This window comes from Cyprinodon tularosa, unplaced genomic scaffold, assembly GCF_016077235.1.
Source record: "Cyprinodon tularosa strain WSP-4 unplaced genomic scaffold, ASM1607723v1 ctg66, whole genome shotgun sequence".
Lineage (NCBI taxonomy): Eukaryota > Metazoa > Chordata > Actinopteri > Cyprinodontiformes > Cyprinodontidae > Cyprinodon > Cyprinodon tularosa.
This window is the reverse complement of record NW_024039407.1, coordinates 1,385,153-1,410,707: the sequence shown is the minus strand read 5'-3', so window position 1 is coordinate 1,410,707 and position 25,555 is coordinate 1,385,153. Positions and strand designations below refer to the sequence as shown.

The window sequence follows — 25,555 nt, the reverse complement described above, 5'->3', positions numbered from 1 at the left end:
CACTTGAGTAACTTTTTTACCACCTTTTTGCTTTTATTTGAGTAATTTTTTGGATGAATACTTTTTACTTTTGCTTGAGTAATATAATGCTGAAGTAGTGCTACTTTACTTGAGAACCTTTTTTGGTTAGCCTGGGCGTTATAGGTGCTCATGTAACCCCACTATGCTTGTAATTATCCACATTTTTTGGGGATAATTCTAATAATAAAAGCAAAAAAAAAAAAAAAAAGAACACTGTAATTTCTCTTCCAGTTCTTACCAGCATGATTCAACCTGATGCATGTAACCTACCAGTTCTCTCTTTACTCTAAACAGCTTTGCCAACCTTATAATGCTCAGCCCCGAAGGGGCAGCGTAAAATAACTTTCTCTAAACTAAAGCTGAAGGAAGTCTAAGTTTAAATATGCATTTTAAAAAGTCACATTGAGGTCAGAAGGGAAAATAAAGAGTCTGATATACAGAGACTAATGCTATGTTTGCACCGCATGCATTTTCCGCAGCAAAAAAAAACGCCTGCTGGTTCATTTTTGATGCCTGCACACATTAAGATCAGACATGCGTCTTTGAACTGCATCTTTGACACTGCAGAAGCGCGTCCAGTAAAGTGTGTCCAGGTGCGTCTGATGCTTCTGCTGCTCCTGTGTTCAATGTCAGAGAGCTTTTTTGCTATATTTGCTGTTATAAGTGAGTTAAAAGGAGTTTTAATGTTTTTATGTGAGAAGGTACGTCTGAAAACATCATCTGTGGAGTAAGTTCATCAAGATTACAACCCAGTCTTTAAATATAATTCCGCTGTCAGAGCCGCAGACCCCCACATACCGGCAGTGCGCTGTCACTGGGAATCCCTCGCAGCAGCTGCCTCAGCTCAGCTCACCTCGTAGGTGTTTTTCCCCTACTGTACATTTCAACTGTGTGTGATACAAACTGCTGGCATCAGAAAAATAAAAATAAACATATTTTGCCGGCAGGTTTCACAATTTTAAGTTAATTTAGGCTTTTATAAACTGTTTCAGTTGAGTGTCCATAGTAACCTCTACATCAGCAGGGCTGTGTCCACCTCCCGCCCAGATCCCAGATCAGCTTCTCTGATTGGTTGATGTGGTGCGTCAAGCAGCAAAAATTTTATTTTCACAATGGGCTCTATGCACAGCTCCACTACTTCCTGAATTTAATGCAGCTCCTTTGTTTCCCGTCTTTCATTACTGGACGAACTGATTAATCCAGGTGTGTCTGGCCAGTTACTTAGGTCATACACACCTGGATTACTCAGTGCATCCAATCATGAAAGACAGGAAACAAAGGAGCTGCATTAAATTCAGGAAGTAGTGGAGCTGTGCATAGAGCCTATTCCAGCAGATGCTGCTTGTGAAGCGCGCGTCAGAAACTCATGAGACGCTGCTTTGGCTGCACAGATGCATCAAGATGCCCTGATACTGCTGCTCTAGACGCGCTGCAGGACCTTTTGATGCGCTTTGATGTGCATTAATCTTTGATGTTGAATGTAAAACGGTTGCTTCTGCTGCTTAAAGCTGGTTAGGTGTGAACGTAGCATAAGGAAAGCTATTGGATAACAAGATACTAATGTGTTTCTAACTGAGGGTACATGAAAAGTTAAAATTTGGCACATTTCCTTACTTAATTATTTGAATACCTCAATGGTCTGGCTGTTGACTGTGTTCCAGCCTTTTGTCGATCTGTGGCATGGATTGTGCATGGGCTCTGCTGCAGTGCTTTCTGAATAGTCTTAAAAATGTTTAGAAGTATGTTTAGGAGCTAAAAACCCTGTTATGAAAAGATTAAAAGGTATGCAACCTTCGTCAGCTTACTTTCACAAGTTTAATCCAGTTTGCTCGCTGTTCCATACAAAGCATCATTCCTTATATGGTCAAGCAGATGACTGTTTGGGGGAAAAAAAATCTGTTTTAAATATTACTTACTGGGTTAGAATAACAATAGAGAAGGTGTTTATTGTTCATTTTACTACTGTCAAGGTTTTTAGGATATCTGCTTCTTACGTATTGATTTAGGGATAAAGAGCTTTCTCTTAAGACAATAAATTCTTGAAATGGAAAACCTTTGTTTGCTTTTGTTTCTAATTTCTTGCAGTTAAAACGTTTATTTTATTGGCTGTTGCAAATTTGGGAGAGTAATCTGGATATCAAACATGATATGTCATAGAGATGAATGCCAGAATTGCTTTATTGAGTCAACATTTATCCTAAAAAGTTAAAAAATATTTTTAGAGATATTTGGGACCTTGAATTCCACCATGGAAGACGTCTACTTTTTAGAGGAATAACTGGGATGTTATGAAGGGATTTCTGGGCCGAAGGTTGAGTGCATTGAAACTCTGAAGTTGTAGATTAGTTTCCAATCTGCCGGAAGCAAAATCCAAAGCTGAAAGGTCCGATATTCTTTGAGGAACATGCTTGAACCTCAGGGTTGGGGGTTGGTCTGTGTGGAGAAATGTGGCTCCACTCTGTGAACGTGGTACGATGTTTACGCTCCGTGCCAACTTTGTTTCGTTCCTGATTGAAGTTTCTGTGAGTCACAGTGCAACGTTGAGATTGCCCATCTTTAGCTTTGCAGCATTACATCACGACAAGTCATGCCAACAACTTATTGAAGTGGAACGGGCAGCATGAGCTCTCTCTCTGTTTGCCTGTAATTGTTCCCAGATGTTCTGAAGGCATTTCTGTCCCACAGCTTGTATCAGGCCATTCGTGTTCAGACTTTATTACAGTAAGGAAACGTGGCGCAGACCAAGTGTTTAATTTGGATGCTGGTTCCGTTAACTGGTTCAGCTCATTAAAATCTTTACAGGAGTTACATGAAGGTTCCTTTATCAAGAGAAAACCGTGGTTAAAAACTTTTTTTAAGCAACAGGGTTCCCTTTAAGTGTTGTTGTTATCTTATGAAAATTGTGATTGTTTTGTGTGTGGATGGAAGTAGTGAAGGACGGCATAAAATATATAAACATCAAAATATCAGAATTTCTAAAGATAAGCTGTTGCAGACAGCAGGATTGCTATAATGGTTCTATTTATGATGTTAGCTCAGTAGTTCATTCATTTGTTCCTTCCTTAGCTCCTTCCTTCATTCCTTCCCCCCCTGTGTCTTTCATTCTTCCTTCATGCTTCCTTCCTCCTTTTGATCCTTCCTTCCTTGCTTCTTTTCTTCTTTCCCTCCCTCACTTTCTTTTCTCGCGTCCTTTCCTCCCTCCCTCACTGTGTCTTTTCTTCGTTCATTCCTTTCTTCCTCCATTCCTTCGCTCCTTCCCTCCCTGTGTCTTTCATTCTTCCTTCATCCTTCCTTCCTCCTTTTGATCCTTCTTTCCTTCCTTGCTTCTTTTCCGCTCTCCTTCCCTCACTTTCTTTTCTCGCTTCTTTTCCTCCCTCCCTCACTGTGTCTTTTCTTCGTTCATTCCTTTCTTCCTTAGTTCCTTTGTTCCTTCCTTTGTTGTTTCTTTCTTCCGTCCTTGCTTCTTCCTCCCCCATGTGCTTTCCTTGCTTCCTTCTTCTTTTTTATTTTTTTTAGAAAGTTATAATAACTCTGAATTTGTCCAAATTCAAATTTCAAACTATTAATATCAGCAGTGGTGTCAGATCTTAGGGCCTAATTAATGAAGTCATTATTCACTTTAATGCCACAGATTGAGGAGACTTGGTTTCGGTGAAACCTGATGCAGATTGTTGCCTTCCTGAAATATTTCAGTTTTATCTTTGCATCTGATGAAGCCTTTTGTTGAGCAAAATATGTCTGTGTTGATTCAGTTAATCCAGGCCTTGTAAGGTGAACGGATTATACAGATACAGGTGAAAGCCGTGTGGATTTTGTTGATAATCTTGAGCAGAAAATCAAACCCGAATGATGTCATTTAATGACTCTTACTCTCTGCATCTTCTCTGATCTGCCTTCAGAGAGATTTCCACAGTTTGATTTAAGGTTTCATGTTTTCATATATTCTCCTTATAATTTGTTTATAAGGTAGTTAACTTCTTATCACCGTAAAGAGGAGAGAAATGAGCAAAATGAAGGACTATGGTAGGAACATGGATGCCGGAGGAAGAGGCCTGAACATCTACTAAGTGCATAGAGATGAACAGACTTCACAGCTTTCTGCTTTTATTCGAAAGATTTTTCTCTTTTTTTTTTTTTTTTTTTTTTTCCTGGGAAAAAAAAAATTAATTTCCGGTTTTCATTATTTTCATTATCCGAGCACAATGATTACTAGAAGTGCAATGAAAAAGTGTAAGAAATGTTTCCCTGGATATAATGATTCAGAGGTTTTGCAAGATAATAATTTTTTTAAGCTGCATTCTTTAGATGAGTTGTACCAGATTGTGGTTGTTTGTAGAGGGCACCATGTCCCCACCCTGCACATAGCAAATTCCAGTTCCAATCCTGGGTGTAATCAGCTTGTTACTGGCCAGTCATACTGGTTTAGCGGCCATGGAGGTGGGACCCAAACTGCAACAATATAGAAGCCTGAAGTGACGTCAGTGGAAGCTTCTTCATTCGTTTTTAGGCCAAAACACAGAGGATGACCGACAGCTTAAATACAAATGGATCAAAACTGAAATAAACCATAACTAGGGATGAGACAGCAGCTTTGCATGATGGTAGAAAATTGTCCAACATTTACAGGAGCAATCAGAGCTGTACATTATTTAAAAACGGGAAATGTTTTAAAACGATCACAATGATTATTCCTATAAGTCAACATAAATGGCACCATCTTCCTAAAAGCATTTCCTGTTAGTGTACCATCCCAGAACAAATGAGCACAAACTATGCACAACCCCCCAGGGAACATTGAGTCATCTGGGGGGTTAGACATGACAGAGGCAAGTTTTCAGAGGGAAACGAGAAACTTTCATATTTTAGTTCCTTAAAGCAGTTTGCTTGATGCTTTTCCATTGGAGGCAATAATCTAAATGTAACAATTATACATTTATACATTACGCCAAGTTGATTTATTGCTATTTAACTTTTTGCACATATGCGTTTCTTATTATTAGCATAAACTATTAGGGGTTTGAATAATAAATGTGAAAAGGGTTCATTGTTTCAGAGCTCGAGAGACTCTGCAAAATAATGATTGATTTACAAAAACATAGCAAGCATGATTAGGAAGTTATTTTTTTTTTAGAAAACAAAGATCCAAAGTTTTCTGCTTTGTGAAATTCTCCTGCTTTCAAATGGTGTTTTTTTTTGTATTTTATAAGATTTTAGTTATCGCTAGTTTCGTCTGGTTTGGTCTGCCGCGGTTTCCGTAGACTCATGAACGCGCTTTTAGGAAATCCTATACACTACTGTTTATGCTCTAAAAACATTCTAAATGACTTCGTTTCGAGTAAATTATGGACGCTACCCACTCAGGACACTTGGAATACATTGGACGAGCAGTATGGAGGAATATTGACACGTTTTTTGTGGACTTTTATGGACCTTTCTGCCTCGGGCACCATAGACCTCCATTATTTGAATGTCAGCAGACAGCAAGAGGCCTCCGAGATCTCCAGATGCATTTGAGATATCAAAAAAGTACTCCAGAGTGTTGTTCAGCATGGGGGTGAGTAGAAAATGAAGGCTATTCATGTTTTGGGTGTACTATTCCTTTAAGGAAGATTAGTGCAGAATTTAAACCAGGTGAAGCTAAAACTATGTAACTTGACGAGTTGTGGATATTGACAGATGTAAATGGTTTTTCATCCTGAATGCAAAATGTTTGTATATTTTATCAGAATTATTGCTCTCAGTGGGTTGCTGTTCCACTTAATGGCATATTTTACAGTCTCTATGCTCTAATTAACAATTAATCAGTTACTAAATTATTTGATTATTTCAATAATTGATTACCGGTAATCCAATTATTTGCTTCAGCACTATTTTCTGTAGCGGCATCATTATGACAAGAAAACATTTCATTAACTAATCCTGGTTAGTTCACCCATTTCCTACTTTTTATCCACTTTTAGATCTCTGCAATGCCATTTCATCCCTATTCTTTTCTGTTCTGTACCTGTAAACCTTTTCATATTTCTGTCAAGACATTTCTTTATTTGTATTCCTTTTTAGTATTTTTCATTAATCATAGGGAAATTAAGGGATTAAAATTGTATGTCTTTATTTTCTGTATTGCTAGCTCTATCAAACATCCTGCATGTTCAGTTTTATTTTACTCTCAAAGTTTGTTTCATTTGAAACAGGCAAACTGTTAGTCAGACTTCAATGCCTTTGTATCTTAAAAAAAAAAAAAAAGCCTGATTGGTGGATTTCTAAACATATCTGTATCTAACTGGAGTTCCCTGAAGTGCATCAACAGTTCAAAAGAAAATAAATGACATTTTTAGATATTTTTCTTAATGGTACATTAATAAAACATGGAGTGGAAAAGCTGCCTTCAGTTTTTCAATGTGAAATGTGACTTTTACATCTACAAAGATGTTCCATCTTTTATGAGGAAAACCAGCTGAATGAATTTGAATATTTGTTTAAAGTTCAATAGAAAAGTAAAATGACTTCGCTCCTGCCTAATCGCTCATCCAGCTTACCTTTCAGCCTGTTGGAGTATATTTCATGGTTGGTTTCGTGAAGAAACATGTGGATTTTAGAAAATCGACTAACCTTGAAAATTCAAAGCTGGTCTTCCTGTGAAATATCTCTATAATAGGTCACAGTGTGTGGGGTTTACTGGTTGGACGGACAAACAGGACAATGATTCGGTGGGTTTGATGTCCACTAGGGGAGTGCAGACGGGTCAGAACCTCCTGCTGTCATCCTATCTACCTTCTGCACCCCAGTGCTTTGCATAAACGCCTCTGCTTTGAAGATGGGCCCGACTGGGACCGGGACCCCATGTTATCAGCATCAGCTCAGCCCTTTATCGCCTTACTGTCTGGCGCATGTTGGCTGTGTAGTTTCCATGGTTATGCACCAAAGGCGCCTCTGGAGTTTGAATTAGCATAGAAAATATTCATCAGATATCCCACAGAGCCGGCGTGATCCGACAGAGCTCCCAGCAGGAGGCCCCATCATCATCACCATCCTCATCACAACCATTTCTGCGCATGCAGCAAAGAGTCTGACATCAAAGAAATCTGCATTGTCTCCCCCACAGGCGTGATTCCTCTCCCTCCTGAATCTCCTCTGCTCAAACCTTACTGGGTATCGTATGCGTTGGTGGGAGTAATATCAGAGCAAAATACTAAAACCCAGGTTTAAAATCCTCAAGTTAATTTCCCCCAAATCCTCTGTGTCCCATGAAAAATGCGCAGTTGAATATTTAAGAGGAAACTGAGGAATCTAGGAGACCCCTTGAAAATCCACCCTGCACAGGAATCCGTGACCATGCAAACACCAGAGCTGGCTGAGCAGCGCTTGCAACAAGCATCCGATTCATCAGTCAGGCCAGAGAAAATATGGGTTGGAATGCTTCTTAATCAAAAGCTAATGCTTCATCACCACATCCCCTTCGGCTCCGCAAAAATGAAAAGATATAATAGCTGTAGAGCTGTTCTTTTACTGTGCGGAGGATGTTTTAAATAATAAAGTGTGGCTTAGGAAAACTGGGACAAAAGAAAATGGTAACTTAGGCGTATTGATTCTGGATGTTCTGAACAAGGTTCCTTTTGTGCATCTATGCAGCTTGTTTAATTTATTTTAAATGAGGCATTATTGATGATCTAAAGGCCCACACACTGAATTCAGCACCTCCTCAGTCCCTAAATGAAGAGCTCAGGTTACTGCTGCTGCAGTGTTTTCCAGGTTCTCTCCTCCATCGTCTTGGCCTAAAAATACTCCCACAGTCTTTGTCTTCCATTTAGATAAAAGGGTGTAGAGGATGACTACTGACTCCTGGAGGAGGAAGGCTGGTCTGCAGATGTGTCCAGATGTGAGCACACTGTTCAGCACCTCTGAGGCTGATTTAGTAAAGATTTTAAAAGGACTTTCTTACATATATTTCATTTATTATTCTGTTAGATTTATGGTAAAAGAAAAAAAAAAATCAACAAACTAGATAATGACTAGTTTTTTTCTTAAAAAAAAAAAAGTTTCTCCTTTTTTTAAGAAAAACAAAACAAAACAATGATGTCAAATTTATGGAAAAAAAAACATTAGACTATTTAAAAGGGGGTCATTAGGGGCATTGTTGGACTGGCTGACCAGGCGAGATGGTTTGGTCCCCTGCATGGTCGCCCTTTCAGAGGCATAGACTAGTATTGGGTATTGCAGGAATACAAAGAACCCAAATGCCTCCCCATTCCTAAGGGGCGGACCCGTTCTTCCATTTCATTTTACATGTTTTCTACCCTATAAAGCTAAACTCAACACTATTTTTAACATTTTGAATTGAAAAAGCTTCCTGGATGGGAAGCGAAACATCTTCAAACTGGGAAAAAAAGTCAAGTGGATTGTTTTTTTTACTTTTTTTGAATGACTATGACCTGGTTGACTGGGAAACTTCACCAGCACCATTTAGAACATGCTTCAAGGTGCACATTAAAACCATTTTTTTGGGAGTCGCTATACAACAAAATATATAAATCACGTATATTTGGAGCACAAGTCTGCCTTTATTGGTGCAGAAATTCAGACTTCTGCTCCTTATTCCTGTTTTTTTTTAAGGAATTAATGAAGTTTATGCTGCATCATCATTGTGACCTGAAATTATTGTCTTTAAAAGCACAAAAAATATATTTTTGCTTTAGTGGATGTATGAAAATCTGCTTCAACACGCTGGCTGTACAGAAAAAAACTGTTTTGTTTCTTTGTGTAGTTTGCTGTTAGCTGTAGGTTTATGCTGTTTTTATGAAATTAAAGTAAAATTTATAGGAATTGTCTTAAAGTGTTGGAGCGGTTGTGGAAGGCAGAGAGAGAACAATATGTTTCTGGACAGAACAGCTTTGAATCTATAATATTTCCTAGTTATCCTCAGAAGAACCACTTATATCCAGTAAATTTGGCAGAACTCGGACCTGTCTTATACAGAAGCAGCTTTTAATTCAGTCATCCTCCTTCTGCCCTTCTTAACAGCAGGTAGGACTCAGATATTTTAACTCTGCATTCCTTCTGACCACATTGGGCTTTTCTGAAAGAAGGGCATCTAAATGGGCAAATCCTCCCCTACTGTGCGTTTGAGCCATTTTTAAACAAATGCTAAAGAAAGAACACCAAAAAAAACAACATGTTACTACTTCCTGCTTTTGTCTTTATCAAACGAGTGACAGAAATGGCTCTAGTGAGAGAAGGTCCTGACCTATTGTGTCTGAACAGGCAGGACCTAAAACTGGTTTGTGACCAAAAAGTTGTTCCTATTGTTTGAGAAAAAAACAATAAGTCATAAAATTGTGTTGTAGTAACAGCGGCGAACCAACAAAGCTCTTGTCGGACCTCCTTGTCAGCACAGACGGCTCTGCTGAAAGCTGGAGTCCAGTGGTGCTCAGGTCCAGGAGCCAGTGAGCAAGAGGCCAGGTATGCCCTGGATGGGTTCATCTCCGGAAAATTTAAGCGGATTTTCTTTTATTTATTTTTTATACTCTAATAATCCCAGAGGGAAATGACTTCTCTGCATTTAACCCATCCCCTTGGGGAGCAGTGGGCTGCCATTGTGAGGCGCCCGGGGAGCCGTGTGGGGTTAAGGGTCTTGCTCAAGGAGCCAGAGTGACAGTCTGTGGGAGTGGGGGATCGAACTCACAACCTCAGGATTCAAAGCCCTATGCCCTAACCACTGCCACTCCCCTTCATTTGATTTAAGGTGATTCTGCAGGGTCCTGGATATAAAAAAAAAGGGCTCTACTTCTCCACCTTCCTGTTATCTGTTGATGATAGGTCTCCTAACCGCTCACATTCTAATAAGGCCCAGAGCCCCCACTCTCACCTTTAGTATAACTTTTAACTATAATGTGCTTCCTCTCACTGCAAACTGATAATGAAAACAGTTAGCCTCAAATTGTCTTCCCTCAGTAACAGCCCCTGCACAGAAGATATAGGATGGGCATTCACAGGGGCTGGTTAAACTGAAAATTGTCAGATTAAGGTCACCAGACCGTTTCTTGGTGTATGCCTTGTAGCTATTAGGGATGTCCTGATTTGTCATTTCTGATACGATACCCATATTGGAGCTTACAGTATTGACCAATACAATCAGCATGAACCCCACATGCTTTTATTACTCATTTTCTAGAAGGTTAGAAAAGGGTCCATCAAGTGATATTAATCAGAGAACAATAGTCAATAACAGGTTCCACAACAACTAACCCATTTGGTGTTAACCAAATGGTTATATATATTCTAAAGTGAAGTGGGGTGTTTCTTCCAGTGGGCTTTTATCCGAGCTTTTAGATACAGGCAGACATATATTGCGATTTTCGTTTATTGGCTGATACTGGTCTAATTATTCGTATTGATATTGGAACAGGAAAATCCCTAGAAGCTATGTGACGCGACTATGCGGTGCTAAAAAAAATTGATATTTCTGGTCTAGAAGAATGGGGTCTGTATCAAGGGTTGCAGCACTTAGCCCAAATTAGTTTTACTAGCCGCCTTACACTTTTATATACTTAAATAAATGACAAAGGAAGAAAATGTAAAATTGGTTCTTTAGGGAAAAAAATAAAATAAACCCTTACACTGCTACTTTTTGCATAAACTCATAAACTACGTACATCCAGGCTTTTGCTCGGTGCTCATGAGCTTCAGCAGTGCAAGAAATAAACAAAAAACAAAAAACAAATCTTATTATAAATGGCAGATTTATAAGCATTTATGTTCATCTTTAGTTTAGTGATTTAGAAATACATCAAGCTGGAAGGTACTTGAGCAAACCTGAATTACCCTTAAATAACCAGAGTCTATAACTGAAAAACTGGGTTATATTGAGAATGCCTGGACTGGTCTGCTCCCAACATCTGGCCTTGTTGGTTGCAGAAATACTCTCATCACTGCCAAGATCTGCCTGTGACCTCGTCTCACCACTCTGTCCAGTTAAATATATTTTCCAGGCATGTCAAAGGTCACTGTTTTGATGCTGAAACGAGTCACTGAGGATCTGGAGTAAGAGCGTTTGCTGACACATATGGAAATGTGGTGTGGAGGAAGACAAAATGCAGTTGTTCCTCTGGCAGGAAGCCTGGTTCTACAGCTCATAGTTTGGATGGAGGAAGGCAGCGCCTCCCTGCAACGGTCCTGCACAGATCTGAGACTCGATTTTTACGAGGATCACTACAAATGGCTTTTATTAGCAGGACCTGGAATCCCCGGGGGTCAAAGCAGCGTTAAAATCACTTCAGATGTGGAGGTTTGGGTTAAGACTAATTACACACCGCAGATGATACTGAAATGACATTTAAAATTACAGACAAAATCTGCTATAAGTTTTCTGGTCCTTTATATGTCAGCTTCAACACAAAGTTTAAATTGCAAAGTCAAGCCGAAGGTAATCCACTGGTCCTTCCTCCACTTATTATTTATTCACTTCTTTTTTTTTTTTTTCTTAATTGAACTCTCTTGCTCACCTAGCATATATATAGTAAAGAGCATCCTGCCTATATCTGATGCCCCTTCTTGCTGTAGAAAGACCTTTAAGCTTCTTGGTGTCTGGTTCGGATGGCGTCAGTGTGATGAAGAATGAAGAAACCAGTCGGCGCTTGTAAAAGCTTCACAGCTCCACTCCTACTTATGCTGCCAGTGTACCTTATATGTTTGAGCTGTTTATCTTGTGGTTGTTGAAGTGGAGCTGGATCTCACCATATGACATCTAGCAATATTAAGATGAGACAGGCTGGCTTCTCTCTGTGAAATTAGCCTTAAAGCAACTGCTGCAACTTTTAAATGTTTTGTGTGGAAAACTTTGTTCTTAATGAATAATAACGCAAAATATATATATTGATGTTGGCATTAGAGGAAGTTGATTTCATTCATTTAGGTCTTTTTCTAAAGATAAATATAAATGAAAAGGATTTTTTTAACCTAATTTCTCTAAACAACCCTTCTTTACTACATCCTAAATTAGTTTTATTGAACTTAGATCTGATGATTATGGAGGTTAGAGAACTACAGGGAACTCTTTGTCATGATCTAGAAACCCCTTTGAGGTAATCTGTTGCTTTGCCTTGCTGGAAGCATTCATCAAAAGATGGCCTCACTGTGGCCATAAAGGAGCAACAATTATTGCGATAATATTAATCCGTGTATCATTCGTTCTTTCTATTTTCAATTGTCAATCAAAAAATAAAAAATTGACTGGTTATTTTGTTTTTTGTTTTTTACGGTTAAACCAAAAACGAAAAAAGGATTTGTTTTTCATATATCAATTCTAAGCTCAGATCAAGAATACGAAATGGAAAAACGAACAGCAACGCAGAATTTGATTTTAATATTTAATCGGTACAGTTTACGTGACCCGGAAATAGCTCTTTGCGCGGCAGTGGGGTGATGAAGTGGCTACCATGGCGACGCTAGAACGCTGTTTGTTGTTGCTATTTAAAAGTACAGTGCACAGAAAAGTTTCAAGAAAAAAGTTATACCTGGAAAATCCTGCTGATTTTCTCCGTTGTCATGTCCTCCTCCTTAAGAGTCACACGCTTGGATCCTCGAGCGTAACTGTCCATGGCTGATAGGTCCGACTGCCTTATCTGGTGCAGCTTGATCGAACGTGGTGGGGGTAAGCCCATTGTTTTTTTTAGCTAAAGCTCCACCAAACTTCCGGGTCACGTAAACTGTACCGATTAAATATTAAAATCAAATTCTGCGTTGCTGTCCGTTTTTCCATTTCGTATTCTTGATCTGAGCTTAGAATTGATATATGAAAAACAAATCCTTTTTTCGTTTTTGGTTTAACCATAAAAAATAAAAAACAAAATAACCAGTCAATTTTTTATTTTTTGTTTTTTGATTGACAATTGAAAATAGAAAGAACTAATGATACACGGATTAATATTGGTAAATATTGATTAAATTTTAATTTGCCATGTCTGCTTTATTCTGATATGTGCAACGTTTTAAAAACTTAGTATTATCCAATAAAAAGCCATTTGCTATTAAAATATGCACTCGTTAATATTTGACATTTTTCATTTAAAGGTTTCCAAAAATATCTTTGAAAGATGCTGATTAATTTTTTCCACCACCTGCCTCTTTGCTGCAGGGAAAAACATTTTATGCTTTTTTTATGTTGCGCAGAACGTCACCATCAGCAAAGCAGGATTTTCAGCAGTCAGCCAATAGTGGCTCACAGGCTTCACCTTCTGACTTCCTGATGAGGTCATGGTAAGCCCTGGCTTTGATGCAAATGAACACGAGGCCTCCTTTACCTCCATTGGGGGAGTTTTTAATGCTGGCAGTGGACGCTGCACGTCCTGGTGTCACATTTCTTAAAGGTGGATTAGTTCCGCATCCTCACTCTGGGTTTTGCACATTCCTTTCCATTAAACTGTCCTTCACTCAGTGACTGTTTGTACCCCAGACTCTGATTTACAACTCAGATGAGGACAGTTTCTTCCTTTCTTCTGCCCAACAAACAGAAAGCTCAACAATGAACCATCTGCTAAAGGATATCTCCCCCACTGTCATTACAAAAGTTCATTGCAGTTCCCATTTTTTTTCTTTTTAAAGCTCATTGTTGATCTTTCTTTTTGGAAGAACCAATAAAATGATAAATAAATATAATTTCTTGATACTGAGATTAGCGTCCTCTGGAACATCAGGAGCCCAAAGTAAAAGAGCTAATAATAATAATAATACGCAGCAAAAGTCCTTTTACTCTTCAAACTGTAAAAGCTACCCAATAGTGATTTGAAAAAAAAAAAAAAACTCCCATCAAATTTCTATATACGCCTATGCCTAATACAGAGTTTCTACGAATTTCCTTTAAAGTATTACTTTAGCAGTTCAATATTTCAGAAGTTTATGTCCTTTTTAAAATAATTGAAGTTGTGGAGAAGGAAGGAAACAGGAAAGGAAGGGAAGGAAGGACAAGATCGGAAACAAAGAAAACAAAGGGAATAAAAAAAAATGATAGAATATTGGGTAAAAAAAATGAAAGAAGGAAGAACCACTAAAGACAAACGGGAATAAGGAAATTAGTTAGGGTAGAATGCAAGGATGGAAGGAAAGGAAAGATGGAAGGGGGCAAAAGGGGAAGAGAAGAAGGAAGACAAGGAGGAAGGAAAAGAAAAACGATGAAAGGAGAGATGTGGGGAAGATGCCAGGACAGGAGGGAGTGTGAAAGGATGCAAAGAAGAACAATAGTTGACAATGATTTAGGGAATAAAGTCTGGAAATCTGTACTTTTCCGACCAGGAAAATACTGAAATCAAATTCTTTACTTTTCCAGACATTTCCAGACTGTCCCAGACCAATTAACCTGTTGACAGTTGCAGGAAGCTCTCTGCCATCCCAGCTGCAGTGATTTACATCTTCAAAATCAATTAGTGGAAGAAGAGACAAACAGCCATTTATACATGGAACTGAACCATATTTAAATTCCCTCACCTGTAGCCAACACACAGTTTTGGACCATGCAAGGAAACCAAAGCATTTGGAATAACAAAACCATGTGTTATTGGGTAGAGTATGCAAACTGGAAGGCCTCATGCTTTATTTCTAAAGCTGAAGTCCTCTGAAAGCGTAACATTTGAGTTTTCTGATGTTACACGTTCTGAAAGTGACAAGAGAGGATGTAAGCCTCCAAACTGATTTATTAAAATGGTTGTTTTCTAAGTTTTCAAATTTTTCTTATTTAATTTAAATTTCTTCTTTGTTCTGGTTCGTTTGGAAGCTGTAATCCTTTGACCGCATCATCCTATCTAATCAGCTGCTCTGTGTGAGAAACTATGGTGTGACAAATGCTGCTGTTTTACATATTTTTTTTCTTTGCATCTAAAGCATATCACACGCCACTATGCGGATTGTTGGTGGAAAGTTTCTTTTTTCAAGGATGCATGTAATCGCCCCTTGATATCCTCACATGCTGCCTCTTTTCATTGGCTTTATTGAAGATCCTCACTCCAGGGGGAAGCGGATGGCAAACAGGGTGACAATAAGCCTTTTATGTTGAGAGTTATATTCTTTCACTAGTGTTAGCTCCAGGGGAACATGTGACAGGAACTCTTTCAGGTCATGTTGGCTCACTCAGACCATCAACTCTCTTAGCGGGGAAGCTACTCCCTCAGTGTCTCATTCATTTCATACAGAAGATGGTCTCTGACGCAGTAGAGGAGTGACAATCCCCTGACAATCCTTTATTCCCCGAATGAAATGTGGAGTCTCACAACTGCCAATGAGACATGGACCAAGACAGTGTAATGAATGGATTTGTGCTTGTTTTATTGAAGAGGCTGTGGAAAAGTCTTTTATTTTCTATAACTCAAATAACAGTTCTGTGATTATTTGCAAATTGAAAAACAAATATTTATAAAACAATGAAAAGTCCGTGATTACAGAGTTTAGACACATTCAAATAAAAAAGAATGAAATGTGGAAATCACATCAAAGCTATTAAGGTTTTAAAGCAGTTGATCCAAATGAAGCCAACTGCTCTGTAGTGTAGTTACATCTATGGGTTACATAGTACAGAATCAACTGATAGTTGGATATATAATCATTAAAAAGATGTTACAAATTGTTTACCAGTGATCAGGAGCAAATTAAATAAATAAACCTGATTGCCGTTTTTCAGGGGTGGATTTTTTATATTTTTTATTTCATACCAGTTAACTTTTGCATGTTTGTGTGACATAATCTGGGCTCGGGTCCCAGTTCAAAAAGCATAACATCTAAAAAAATAAAAAATAAAAGATAAAAAAATAAATAGGAATCTTCAAATAACAATCTTCAATGTTCTCCAGACCAAGGACCCCCAAACTGATGGGGGTTGAAAGAGCTCCTATGTGTCACTGAATGTGTGCATTTATGACTGAAAGACATATTCTGCCTCCATTTATCTGTTTACTACAGTGTGTTGAATTCATGTTAATGTGGATTTAAAGACATTTCAATTAGTGGAAAAAATTACAGGGGAGAATATAAACAAAAAAAAGGCAACCAAAACTTTCGCGACCCCCATGCAGTAGCTCTGTGGACCCCCTGGGGGTCGCGGACCCCCTGTTGAAGAGCTCTGCTCTAGATTTTATTGAACGGGATAGCTATCAGTTGATCAAATAATGAGATTACTTTATATATCTTAAATTAAAGTTTAATGGACAGATTTATGTGATAATTTTTTATATCTAAACAAGGATATCTGGATTCATTGATGAACTACCGTAGGTTTAAAGGCAGGATTTAATTTGAAAGACTTCAAAGTAATGTTTTGTTGTCTATATTATACATCTGAACCATATAACAATCCTATCAGAAGGTTTGAATTATTATACAATTACAGATGTACTTTGAGTTATACCACGTTAGGACACGAGTTAAAATGAAAAATGGCTTTTCTTAATTCTGAAATCAGGATTATCCGAAATAGAGCCATTTTTAAAATTTTTAATTGCCAGAATATCTTTCGTGATGTTATAAGCTGCAACAGCTCAAGATATTGTTGGTGTTTTGAAAAAGGGATCATGTTTTACTTGTTGAATAGAAAGGTCTAAAATAGAAATGTTATTAGATAATGATTGTTCAATTGAAAGCCTAAAACCAGGGCACTGCAAATCAGTCATTTATTCTGGGTTTTACTGGTCAGAGATGGTGGGAAGTTCACCCAGCGGTGAAGATCGTATCTATTTAATGGAGTGGTGAAATAAATTTAGATTGACAGCTAGGAGGAAATTTTATGGCCAAACATGTGATAGAGTGGAATAGAGGACAAGTCTGCCACATTCCAGCTGTTGCATAGGGAAGAAGAGCTGATTTGGACAATTGACTATTTAATCAAATATAGGATTCCTGGAAGAAGAAACATGTCGTCAGCATATAGACTTATTTGGTGATTTACGGACTGAGTTTGAATACTTTTTAATATCACTATTCTGCAGAAAAGTCTTTATATTAAAGCCCAAAAGTCTCCATTACATTGTCAGATTTAGAGGAGAAGTTGGAGCTCGCTACTAAAATTGCATTATAAGACCAGTGGAAACTGGCAAAAAAAAACTTGTAGTAAAAAGATGTAAAGATTGAATAATGATCCATCATCTAGGGTCCTTGTGGGGGGTGGGTTTTTTTGTGGCTTTTAAACATCTTCACTATGCCACCCACTAAGACCTATCCCACTTGATACTGTGACAACTGAATCCTCCATAGGCCAATTTTTTTCCTAGATGCTTTAAAGTCACATTTAACAGCAGACCTTTACAGTCTTACTTTTGTTCTTATATTTATTTTATTTTGACATTGACTTGTAAGTGGTTAACTAGCAATATGGTCAATACAAAATCCTTTAGTTTTAATTTTATGAGCACAGATCTACAAGAAATTGAAAAGGTGTTAGTTTTACCGTTGAGTTGGTAAAGTTAAATTTAAAGTTGAAATGTCTCCAGATAAATGGCAAAAAGGAAAGAATTAAAATTTAAAAATTAAGTGTTTAATTCAACCTAAACATTTAATGACTCATTGTTTTTTGGATATCTTGTTTTGCCATCAGACTCTATAGTTTGGCCTTCTCGATCTTTGACCTTGGCTAAAGCGGCATGCCACACAGCCTAGAAATAAAATCTCCCAGACTAGACTCACCCACACAGCTCACTCTGAGTATGAATGAAGGAGAGCTCTAGTGTCTGTTTTGATCCTCTGCGGAGAACTGCCTGTTACAAACTGCAGCTGAAACACCCACACACTCAGTCACTCTATAACATTATCACTAAATATTGCTGTTGTTGATGCATTTATTTGTTGCTTACCATGGGAAAACAGAATTTCAGTATAAATGCATGCATAAAAAAGGAACATGTTTGTAATGGTATATAATGATACATGTTTTGAGAGGGAATTAAATGGCACTCAAATATAGATTACACATGATCCTGGTTTAGATCCATTTATAAAAGCCTTAGCCCAAGGTTACTATTATATTAGCTCATAAAATTATGACAGATGGGGAAAAACTGACTATTTGTAATAAATATTGACGTGAAACTTAAACCTGATCAAATGGGGCAAGAACACTTTTATTTTCAAGAATTGTACAAACCACATGTCCATGAAGTGAAAGTTGTCTATAGCTCCTCTTATATCTCTGCTCCGACTCATCTCTAGCTCCATCTACACTACCCTTTTGAAACCGTGCTGAGAAAAGTCTGAGCACGGTAATTAGGATAACTGTTGAGTGTAAATGGAAAGCAACTGAACTGAACCGTGCCAGACCCAACTGAACCGCACTAAATCTAGTACTAGTTCAACAAATGTGCTCGGCACGGTACAGATGTGGCTCGGTTCTCTGATAACAAAAAGTGCATGAGCAGACCGTGTCATCTCACAGGTTTTCTGGCGTGTCCAGCTTTACAATTTCACCTTTTTTTTTTCTTTTTTTTTTATTGTGTCAAAGCAACGAAATAAACTATCTGCATTTAACCTTGAGGAGCAGTGGACTGCCATTATGAGCCCGGGGAGCAGTCAGGGGTTAAGGGTCTCGCTCAGGGAGCCAGAGTGTCAGTCTATGGGAGTGTGTGGGACTTGAAATTAAAACCTCCAAGACCCAAGCGCAATGCTCTAACCATTAGTTCGCCACACCTGTTCACAACACAAGCTTCTTCTCAGCCTATTAACAATAAATGGCATCTAAAGAGTGTGGTGTGACCTGGGATGATGCAGAGACAGAGGCTCTCATCGAAATACGGGCGGAGGACGATATCCAGGCACATAAGTTCCTTAATGTGCTGCCATTTTTGTTTGCATAATTCCCGCCTTGACAGCTGTAGTATCCTAGACCACTGATAGGAGGTGAGGGACCATGCTTGCATGATGTTTAAATGGTTTTATTGGTGGGAACTGACGACTCACACGGCTGTAGTGTCGTCTCTGTTATTTAGTGCCAGACAGAAGTTTTAATATCTCTTGATTTTATACAATTTTTTATTTTATTTTTACTTGGGCAGAGTATTGTTTACTGGTGCTGCTCTGTATAAAAAGCACTGTGTCATTGTGTGGTTCATGGACAACTCCTTATGCTCATGATCCTCTCTCCAGCCTTAATTGCTCGTTACACTTCTGACCAGTGCTGTTTTTGTAGATGAGCCAAGCCACACAGAGATGGATGTGGAAGGCTGTACCTCCTGAGATGCCACAGGAAGTTTTTGCTCAGCCTTCTTTTGAGTCTATGTGCTGAGGACCACCCAGGCAACTAGAGTGGGTGGTTCCACTGAAACCGGATTTGGTCCAGATTCAGCACAGTGTTGTGAAGGATGATGAGCAGATTGAATGTTGTTGAATTAAAATGTTTCTGGATCCGACCAATTACAGTTGTGTCATCTGCAAACCTCAGATGTTTTATAAACTGGTTCGCTGAGGTGCAGCCACTTCTTTATAAGAAGATGAGAACAAGGGGAGAACATATCCCTAGGGAGTGTCAGTGTTGGTGGTTCTTAGGCGCATTTACATTTTTGGCCCAGATGTTCGATTATATGATGAAGTATTAGGGCCACACTGAGGGGAAAAAAACAATTAGTATTTAATTGAAGTAATAATTCTACCCTCTTCCTTAACAGGTCAGTAAAGTCCAAATTTCCAGAATAAAGTTAAAACGTCGAGAATAAAGTCAAACTGTGGATTGAAAAGCTCTCTTTCTGAGAAGGCCAAACGGCACACGATCGAGCTGATGTCCATCGTTCTTCACGTCCACTGACATTATCGACTTTATTCTTTGGACCATTTATAACTTTTTTTATTGACAGTTTTACTTTATTGTCAACACAATATTTCAACTTCATTCTCAACATTTCTACATTTTGATTGGTGAGGAAGAAAGAAAAAAAAATTCCTCCCCTAGTTTTTTTCCTTCCTCACTGTGGTCCTAATAATCAGTTGTAAACTGATGTTTAATCAATTAAAATGTTTTTCCTTTTTATAATTTGGACTAATTTCAATAATTGATTGTTTAAAATCTGTGTTCAAAAGAATATTGTGGGAACAAAAAGGATTATTAAACTTCATTCACTCCCTATGGAGTTACTTAATATCTGAGTTACTTAATTTCTTTAGATATTTTTATTTCATAAAATTCAAAGACTTCTTTTATCTCTATAGTGACCAGGATATAAACTGCTCGGTTGTGAAAACAACTTTCAGCCATCGGCTGGGCAGATTAGAGGATAGAATACATGCTGAATAAATATTAAAATTTTATTTTAAATTGGTAAAATTGAATTCCTTTACTGATTTTTTTTTCCCCCCATATTGAGTTTACCAGCATGAGCATTTGTCTTTGAAAAGCACCCCCTGCCCTCATTCCAGACTCAGAAAGCTGTAATTCCTTTACAAATCTGGGGCAGCTCTGTACTGGCCAAACAGGGCAGACTGAGGTTTGAGTGACCATAGTTTAAAACAAATGTCGCCCATGTTGGAGCCCCCAGGCAGCTGATTCTCACTACAGAGGAAGTGAGCTTCTGGGGTTTAATCGATTCAGGTCAGATCTGTCTGCTGCATTTAGGTCAAAATGATAATAATAAAAATATCAACATTTAAATTGTAAGGATAATCCTCCTGAAAGCTGTTTGCAGAGGCTGAGGCAGGATATCACTACCTAAACTATCAACACATTCCTCCCTTTTGCAAATCACAAGATCGGGCCCTGAAGATGACCTGTGAATGCCCCTTTGAGCATGCCGGTCACAAATCACATCTTCTTTCCCCGCTTGTTGTTGTAGAAGTTATTTTGTTATCAGACTCTGCTCAATTTGTCTGGTATGTCTGGTCTGCAAGGATGAGGTGGCTTCATAAACAAGGACAACAGATGAGTCACACGGGAGGGGGTGAAAACCTGGACAGATATACATGGAGACGCTGTGCCCAGGAAGAAAAACTCCATGGTGCTGCTTAAACACTTCTTTTCCAAAAATCACAACTGTTTTCACACATGAGCACAAGAGAGACTCGGGACAGTTTGGTCTGGACTTGCCGTCTCCGTTTGCTCTTCACATTCTCTCCTGGAGATTTTCAGCAACAGCTGGAAATGCTGGAAGAACTCCAGAGAGAGTTCTGACTACTTGAAGGCGTTTTCTCTCAGCGCCGTGAGAACGGAGCATTGGTTCTGTTAGCTGGTTGTATGCGAACAACACTGTCATCAAATATAGACATAGAGCGCATAGAAGTAGGAGGCTACTATTGAATATTAATATGAGATTATTGAAGTAAAAAATACTTTTCTTTTTTAAGCTGCAGTTTTAAAATATTTATTGATCAGAATTTTAACTTTTTGTGCTGTTTTCTTTTAAGTCTTCCTGTGATTATAAGACAAATATGCCAGTGTGGTTTGATATCTGATAGCAGTATTGCTATTATTGTCAAACTAATAATTATCCACATTATATAATATCTCCTTTCTATTTTGAGACTGAAAAAATGAGCACACTGTTGACATTGCTTCTCTCCTTTCAATACATCCCACAATCCTGCACTGCATCACCATGGCTGTCACATGACCTAACAAAAATCACATGGCCAACCCCCTCCATTCAGCAACATGATGGAAATAATCATTGGTTTTTATTAGCGGCTCTATTTACTACTCAACAGATACGGACATGTTAAAAAAAAGATTTCTGATACTCCATTCAAAGAGTAAAATTCTGTTATTGGAGCTTATTATCCTTGTAGAAATGCTTGAATAAAGGCAAAGTGAGATAAATAGAGGGTAAAAGATGTAAGGGAGACCCTATTTGATGAGTTGATGGTTGTTTTAACTGTGCCTGATTATAGGTATTTGTTTAGTTTCTGATTATATAACGTCATCTCTCCGGCAACTCTTTTTGAGGCTGATTATTTATTGCCGTTTCAGATTCATCCTAAATTTCCAGTAGATTCCATTTTCCTCGCTGCAGTCACACATTATTCACACACAGCTCCTCTTGCCAAAGTGATTGAGGAAGTCAATCCTCTTAACACACAGCCTGCTTTCTTTTTAGGCCACAGAACCGCTCCGTGCGAAGTCCTGTCAGTTCATCCCGGCTGTAGGATATCCCCTCTCTCTTACGTCTCTTTGTCCGCTTTTGAACCCCCCTGCTCGCCCATCACCTTGGGCTCTTTATGGCTCGAGCCAGCAGCTGCAGGGTTAATGTTTAGCAGCAGCTCAAGCAGGAGTTGGAAGAGGAGGTGGGGCGCAGGGGAGCAGCAGAGAGGTGGGGGGCTGGTCCACAGCTGTTATAGTAGGCTGGGTCTATCGGGGTAGGAAGCCTGCCTGACTCGTCCTGGAACAATGGGAGATACAGCAGCCGCTGCATACACAGCACACATGCCCAAGGACAGGCCTGTGGTAGCTGCAGCGTAGAGGAAACCGGCTTCCTCAGTCAGCTCGGAAAGTGATCAGACTTTTCACAGGAGGGGATTTTCTCCTCCACAGCCGGGAAACAGACATGTAAGGCTGAGGCCTCTTTTCTTTTCTCACCTCCATTCTGGTGCCTTGCATTTCATTCTGCTGGAGGGAGATATCAGATGATCTGACTGGATGACAGAAAAGGCAGCAGCAGCAAGGTGAGCTGACACAGAAATTGTCCTCTAACGACACAGAGCTGGAAGCTGCTGGAGGAGATGCAGTTTTTTCCATCTAATGTGGGGCTTTCAGAGCCTGTCACCCTGAGGGGTCGTGAGGAAGCAGGTATTCCATGTGTTTAATGAGCTCTTCTGGTGGGTTAGCACCCTTGGTGTCGGTCACATTGACCGGCCGTGTGTCCTGTGTTTGAATTCAACATGAACCAGCCTGTTTAGGTTGAAGCTAACAAAGTGCCATAAATCTCCTGAGTGGGTGTTGGACGTTGCTGCCTGAAAGCTGCTCTTGCGTTTGGAGTATTTGGGATTGGGGGCTGATGCTTTTTCTCCCAGTTCTGATTGGAAGAAATCACCCCGTTTTCTGCTTTAACCTACTCTCATGCTTGCAGCCTGTAAGCTTGTTTTGGGAAGAGAAGATCTCCTCTTCCAACCTGCATCCCCATCCCCCCACCTCCATCCCAAATATCACCCGTGCACAGCGATTGGACTCGGTTCATATAGCCAAACATGAGACAGGAAGCGGCACTGAGGGAGCCCGTCAGCCTGATTCTGTCTCCCCCACATCGCTCCTCCTTCTTTGATATTTATCTGCATCTCTATTAATGCTGCAGATGGCTGCCTGGTTTTGATGTGTGTGAAAAAATGCACGACTTTGGCCTAGATTTTTTTTTTTTTTGGAGAAAGAGGAAAATGTAGTCATCTCCTGTCTTTGTTGACGCCTCCGTGTGAGGATTTAGGTTTTAGTCTCTTTGTTTACATCTCCTCACCCACACACTTGGCTTTCACAGCAAGAACTTCAGTCTGTATGCTCCTCTTTGGATTGTCAGATGGAAAGCGTGGCGTTTGACACATCTTCAGACACTCTTTCCTGCACCAAACCCCCCAGAGTTAGACTGACAGGATCTAAGCTGCTTTTGTGCATTTCTTCTCACTGCTGCAGCAGAATTTCCTTTGATTTATTGAGATCCTCCTGCTGCTGATGCTTCATCCTGTTGTGTTTGTTTCAACTTAAACTGCTTCTTCAATGAGTGTGCTATTTCAACCACTCAAATATTAACCATAGCCCTTCAAATATCATGACAGGAGTATTTCCTCTCATTTATTGTTATGATATTTTGTTGTATCTGCGTGTAAACCAACAAACATTTATCATTTTGAGACCAGTTGGTTCTCCAAACTTGCAACACTTACCTTTTTATGCCTTTTTTAATTTATTTGATATGTCAAAGGCAGAGAAAGAAGAAGGAAGAAATACAGAAGAACTCCCAAAAAACCTTGTTGACGGCCAGTAGCCTTCTGTATATTAGGTTGGATGCTCCACTGCCACACATTTCATGTGTGGATCACAAAATCAGACAAAAAAATTCAATTTTATTGCCTCAAACAAAAGCAAAGATATTGATTTGGTTCTTAAAGGGGTTAAGCAGAAATTCAGCAGATGATAAAATAAACAACAAGGCAAGGGAAGGCAGGAAACAAAAAAAATGTCTTAATGCTATAAGCTAAATAAGCAAAACTGCAAACCTGAAAAAGCTATAGTTTAGGGACAAACTAAATTAAAAGCGAATATGTTAGTACTGTATATTGTGAACAACATTAACCTATTTAAAAACCAAATATATGACTAGACTTATTTTGAGGAAATGTTGTTTAGGTTTTTGGTTCTTTTAACTCATCAGACCTGATTGTCTGTGTAACACTGACACCGATAGTTAGGTTAGATGCTCTACTGCCACTCGTTACCCTATCAGTTAAGGTTTTTAGAGATTATGCATACAAAATCTTTTAGGGTCTTGTCTAGGTCTTGGTGATTAAGACCCCAAAGCCATGGTAGGTGCATGTAGTGTTTAAGAGGTTGTGAAAAAAGAACAAGAAAATAGATTTTGTTTTAATGTGGTTTAGTTAAAAAGTTCATATTTTCTAAATATTTTGTTTTGGAAAACATGGACAATGCTGTTTTCGGCTATCATGATGCTCTAGTTTGTGTGTACTCTAACATGGCAGTGTTAGCATTTCTCACGGAAGTGCAAATTTTAGCATAATGTTACCATCGTTGATACTAAACAATTAGCCGCCATTAAAGGTGATGGCGACATGTTTAACTCCTCCCAGCCAGTAAATGTTTGCCAGCCGGTTGCCAGGTTCGCCAATTCTAATCTTTGGGTTGTTTTAAATAATTATTTTTTTTAAAGAAATTAACGCAGACAAAACCATCCAACAATTTCTTAGCTCTTTCATGGCGCTACTAGGATCTGCCAATGCCTATGTTTAGTCTCATGTGATTTCATTGTTACCAGAAACAGATATTTGTATATTTTTGACCTGTTAAAATTGATAAAACATTTGTTATACTCAATTTTTTTTCAGTCAAATATACACTCTTATTTTACTTCACTCCAGACATTCAAGATGTAAAAGTTTTACTTATGAACTATAAAAATTTCCATACTACTTCAGTTTGTTTTACATAGCATCTAGGCTGTGTCCGAACATCCGCCCTAACTCATAGATCCCTCAATCACTATATAGAGTGAGGACTATATAGTTGGCTTTATAGTGAACTCAGCTAACCGACCGTTCGGATAGACGATAACTACTTTTAGCTCCCTGGTGGTCACGTGACTCCCCCTCCCTGCACATTGCCTGCACTATTTTTATTTGACGCCGCTGTGACAACAAATCCCACGATGCTTTGCGAGGAGAGCTCTCCTAACGAAACATTTCGTGATTATCTGCTCATCTAGTGACCATGGATGATCACTACTTTTCAAGGTGCATTTTGGGAAATTTCCAGTCCACTCCTTTTTCGTCCTCTAGCGCTGTATCCAAACATCCGCCCTAACCCATAAAATCCCTCGATCACTATATAAAGTGGGGGCTATATAGTGGACTTTATAGTGACCTCGGTTGACTG

At 38.9% G+C, this 25,555-nt stretch overlaps 1 protein-coding gene across 3 annotated transcripts in view; it reads left to right on the top strand.

Annotated features, from left to right (window-relative positions):
• Positions 1–25,555, top strand: part of nckap5l (NCK-associated protein 5-like) — a 56,216-nt gene that overhangs the window by 5,092 nt on the left and 25,569 nt on the right. The window contains exon 1 of one of the 3 annotated variants that reach the window (XM_038309301.1): positions 22,300–22,626. The exons of 1 other annotated variant lie outside the window; for it this stretch is intronic. The gene's annotated coding sequence lies outside the window, so the exon portion shown is untranslated. Of the gene's footprint in view, positions 1–22,299; positions 22,627–22,706; positions 22,751–25,555 lie in introns of those variants that run through there. One more of the 3 variants, XM_038309303.1, reaches the window with a different exon arrangement.